Source organism: Gossypium arboreum, chromosome 3, assembly GCF_025698485.1.
Source record: "Gossypium arboreum isolate Shixiya-1 chromosome 3, ASM2569848v2, whole genome shotgun sequence".
Classification (NCBI taxonomy): Eukaryota; Viridiplantae; Streptophyta; class Magnoliopsida; order Malvales; family Malvaceae; genus Gossypium; species Gossypium arboreum.
The window spans coordinates 19516502-19521680 of NC_069072.1; the positions used below are offsets into that span (position 1 = coordinate 19516502).

At 36.5% G+C, this 5179-nt stretch overlaps 1 non-coding gene across 1 annotated transcript; it reads right to left on the reverse strand.

Moving 5' to 3' along the window:
* Positions 1-4091: 4091 nt before the first annotated feature.
* LOC128290980 (small nucleolar RNA R71) lies at positions 4092-4198 on the reverse strand. The gene has a single exon (XR_008280758.1). It is a non-coding gene; the product is annotated as a small nucleolar RNA R71 (small nucleolar RNA).
* Between the last annotated feature and the right edge of the window lie 981 nt (positions 4199-5179).

A 5179-nucleotide genomic window follows, 5' to 3' on the forward strand; every position in this document is an offset into this window, starting at 1 on the left:
CAGCCTCGTTGCAATCTAGTGGCCTCGCCATATATATTTGCTCTGGTGACTTCGTCACAAAATCTGGCAGCCTCACTGCAATCTGGTGGCTTCGCCACATATATATCTGTTCTGGTGGCCTAGCCACAATATCTGTATCTGGTGACTTCATCACAATATCTGGCAGCCTCGCTGCAATTTCTGTGGTATGTAGCGGTTGGGTGGGTCGAGTAGTCTCCCCACATGGTGTAAGGCTGGTACGAGGGTGTTATGGATGGCTTTCGGTTGGGATTTCGCATTCATGATATATTTGTTACAGATCTGCTATGGGCCTATGGGTTTCATTCGATTTACGTACTAGGCCAAGGCCCGGATAAGTCGACTCGAGGTTTGATCATTTTGGGCTATGGTTGGGTTATGTTACACATCGAGTTTACCAAACTCACCCTTTATTTTCCTCTCTGCAAGAAATCCCCAACCATAGTGGGCTTGGAGTTGTGAGGATTGGAGTGGCCACATCATCTCGCAAAGTTGGTTTTCCAAGTTAGTTTATTTTTATTATTTTTATATTCGATTTAATTTTGGGTTTTAAGTTGTAATAAGGCCGCTATTTAAATTTCTTTTTTCCGCTATGGTTTTATTTTCTGATTATATTTATACTATGACGGAACTGCTAGTGTTACGCTACGCGGGTTTTCAAAATTAATGAACGTTTTCAAGACTTAACAAGCACAACAAATGGATAGCCTAAAGATTGATAAACCGACTTTTCATTCAACTGCTGTTTTTACAAAGACCACCCTAATCACTTCAACCAGCGAATGCATACTAAGTCGTAAGTCCATGTGACACGTCAAATCTGGCCATAACGTCTGGGCCGGGTTTGGGGTGTTACATATAGCCCTAGTGAAATTTTTATGGCAAAGACATTGGGTCGAAGAGGTTACGTGGAAACCCAAGGAAGCTATGAAAAAATAATACACAAACCTCTTTTCCAGTAAGATTTTCGAGGACGAAAATCCCTAAAGGGGGAAAGTTGTAACATCCCGTTTTAGGGTCAATTCAGAATAGTAGTTTTAGGATGATGAATCTGTGGTAGAAATATTTATTTTATTATTTCCTTAAGGTCTACAATATGATTGAATGATTGTGTGAAAACTTCATTAAGAAATTTTATCGATAGATTGTCCAATTTGACTAATAGGACTAAATTGCAATAGGTGAAAAATATGTGTTCTTGGATCTAGAGGTGTCTAATTGCTATAAAATTTTAAATTGGAGGTCCTTAAATGGTAATTAGACCATTATAATTTTAGTTGGACAAAAATCGACATGGTTAGATAAAATTTCAAAGTTTTAAGTGAAGGGCATTTTGGTCATTTGGTAAATAAAGACAAAAATAACTACTAGAAAGATGTCATCTTCCCCAATTTAGTCCCCCATGAGTTCGGTATGGATTTGTATAGGTATGTACATATAAAGCATGAAATCCAAATAGAAGTAGTTATGAACTTGTTCATAAACCGTTGAGTGAGTATGAGGAAAGTTTGTTGGTCACCATGATTTAGATATTAATTAGTACGAATTGATGATTAGTATATTATGACCTGTTGAGTATATTTAATACGAACTTACTATGCTACGAAGCTTACTGTGTGTTATTTGTTTATGTTTTATAGAGAATCAAAGCTAACTTGGACTCGGGGATCGTCGGGAACCGTCATCACACTATCGATCATTTTGTTGGTACTTTTGAAGCTTTGTATATATGGTATATGGCATGTACAGGCTAGTGTCATCTTAGTATGTTTTGAGTTATGATATTAGCCATGAGATTTGGCTTGTAAATGTTGGTGTATGGCCATTTAAGTTGGCTTGAATTATATGTTTGATAAGTGATACATGTGATGTATATAATGCCTTATATATTGGCTTGTTTTGGTATGTTTACTATAGTTGTTGATATAGCAAAATGGTTGTTCACTTGGTTAATTATTAGATAATGTATTAATGCTTGGAAGATTGGCATATTGTGGTTTGAATTTGAGATGATGATATGGTGCAATTTGTGTCATGATATAGATGATAATATGATGAGGAAATGGATTTAGAACTTATGTAAGTTGATAAGTCGTAATTTATACATATTTTATCCCATGTTTAAGCACATTTTTGGATGAATTATCATTAGATTTGTGAAATTTGATGCTCATAATCCTTTAATTTCATGTTTTATACTTAGGTGAACATAGGAGAGTAAAAGGAGCGAGAAACGGGCCAAAAACGGAGAAAACAGGTCAACATGGGAAATCAACATGGCCTGGACTTCCTCACATAGGTAGACCACATGCCCGTGCCTATTTACCAGACTCTAACACAGCCTAAGCCACCCCACACGGGCGTGTCCCAATCGAGCCCAAGTTTAGTTCTACTCAAAAAAGGTCACTTTTAAAGGTTTGGAAACATTCTAAAGCGTATATAAACACCCTAGAAGGGCACCTAGAGGACACACGGAGTAGAAGGCAAGGAATTACTTAAAGGAAGCCGATTCTCCTTCAAGACTGAAGATCTCCCTTCAATTTCCTTGTTATCATTATTCTTCTGAGATGTTTTCTTTTACACATATGAACTAAATTCCCTAAATACCTAAGGTGGATGAAACCTAAGACGGATCTTGTTATTATTTTCTGAATTATATGATAAATACTTGATTTGTTCTTAATTATGTGTTCTTAGTTCTTGCTTTAATATTCTAGGGTATTGATTCAAGTATTAATGTGCTTATTTAGAAGAGAAAAAGTCCCTGTCTAAGAGTAGATCTAGCATAATTAAGCGGAATTGATTGCACCCCTAGACATATAGTGACATAAATCTGCCGGATTAGGGTCAAACCTAATAAGGGAATCCATAGATCGAGTTAATGCAACACTAGGGGTTTTAATTAGAAAGAGATTTCAATTAATCAACCTAGGGTTAGACGTTGTTAGTCTCGAGAGAGATAATAATATAAATTAGGGATTTCTACGGATCGAGTCAAGTGAATAAATTGTCTAATTCAGAGTCAAATAACAAGTGAAGTCTAGGTGGATTCTTCCGTAGGTATTGTCTAAATCAATCAGTTTCCCCAAAAATATTTCCCCAATTTACTTCTTGTGCATTCTTAATTTAGTTAATTAGTTTAGATAAAGCAAATCCCCTTATTTTTAGGCTAGATAATAAAAAGAAGGTTAATACTAGTACTTTTAGTTCCTCTGGGTTCGACATTCCGGTCTTGCTATAAGCTATACTACTGTTCGATAGGTGCGCTTGCCTTTATCGTGATAATAGTTAGTTTTCAAGTACGATCAATCATAAATATAAAACTTATCACGCATATCAAGTTTTTGGCGCCATTGCTGGGGAACTGAGATATTAGGAATGCTTAATTTTTATTACTTTAGCCATTTATTTTATTGCAATTTAATTTTTATTTTAATTTTTTTTATATCACTAAATTTTCTTTTATTTACTTCTGGCAGGTTTTTATAGTTTATGACTAGAAGAAACCCGTTAGGACCTTTACTTTTTGATAGTGTGATCGAAAGCACAGCTCGCAGAAACTAAAGAGAGATAAGAAAAAGTCAACAATACATAGATGAAGGGCAAGAAGACGATATTCAAACCACAACCGAGGAGATGGTTGATAATCATAATAATCTGCTACCTCCTGTGGCTATTACAAACCCAGTAAATCAGTATCCTACTCCTCGTACTATGTATGATTATGCTAAACCTAGTTTAACAGGAGGTGAATCGAGTATAGTTAGACCTACTATTGCTGCAAATAATTTTGAACTAAAACCTAACACGATTCAAATGATACAACAGTTTGTTCAGTTTGATGGTTTGCAGGACGAGGATCCAAACACCCATTTGGAAAATTTTCTGGAATTCTGCGGTGCCTTTAAGATCAATGGCTTCTCTGAGATGCCATTCGCCTTCGGTTATTTCCCTTTTCATTGAGGAATAAGGCTAAACAGTGGTTGAACTCATTACCACAAGGATCGATTACCACTTGGGAACAAATGACCGTAAAATTTCTGCTTAAATACTTTCCACCGGCTAAAATGGCTAAATTAAGGAATGATATCTCTTCTTTTGTGCAGATGGATCTAGAAACTCTTTATGATACATGGGAGAGATGCAAGGATCCATTGAGAAGGTGCCCTCACCATGGGTTACAACTTTGGATACAGGTTCAAACTTTTCACAATGCTCTGAATCCTTTGACTATACACATGATTGACGCAGCTGCTGGTGGGACTATCAATAATAAGACACTTGAAGAGGCTTATGAATTTATAGAAGAGATGTCACTGAATAATTATCAGTGGCAAGTCATGAGGACAAAGCCGACAAAAGTGGCTGGCATTTTTAATGTCGATTCTGCCACTATGCTTTCTAATCAGGTAGAACTTTTGAATACAAAAATTAATGGTTTACTTGGTTCTTCACAGGCTTATCTAGTAATGCAGTACGATGCAAATGGAGGTGGAACAAGCAATTCAGAATACCCACCCTATGGGCACAACATGGAAAACGAGCAATTGAATTATATGGGTAATAATCCTCGACCTCAAAATAATCCTTATAGTAACACTTATAATGCAGGTTGGAGGAACCATCTCAACTTCTCATAGGGTGGCCAAGGAAATCAAAGGCCACAACATCCCCCAGTTTTTCAACAACTACTGTACCAGCAGGAAAAGAAGCTAAACCTTGAAGAGATGCTAATGAAATTCATCTCGGTGTCAGAAACTCGTTTTTAGAATACCGAAACAACACTTAAGAATCAACAAGCGTCGATCCAATGGCTCGAAACTCAGATAGGCCAGCTTACTAAACTAATTTCAGAAAAACCATTAGGAAGTCTACCTAGTAATACCAAACCCAATCCAAAAGAGCAGGTGAAAGCAGTTACACTGAGGAGTGGGAAAATGTTAGCTGAATCTGAAAAGAAGCCACCACAAAAAGCTGATAGAAACGAAGGAGAGGAAGTAAAACCTGAAAATAATGACAATCCAATTCCAAAGGAATATAAACCACCAATCTCATATCCAGCAAAGTTAAAGAAAGACAGCATGGATGCACAATTCGGTAAATTTCTTGAACTTTTAAACAACTGCATATTAACTTACCTTTTGTTGAAGCTATATCGTAG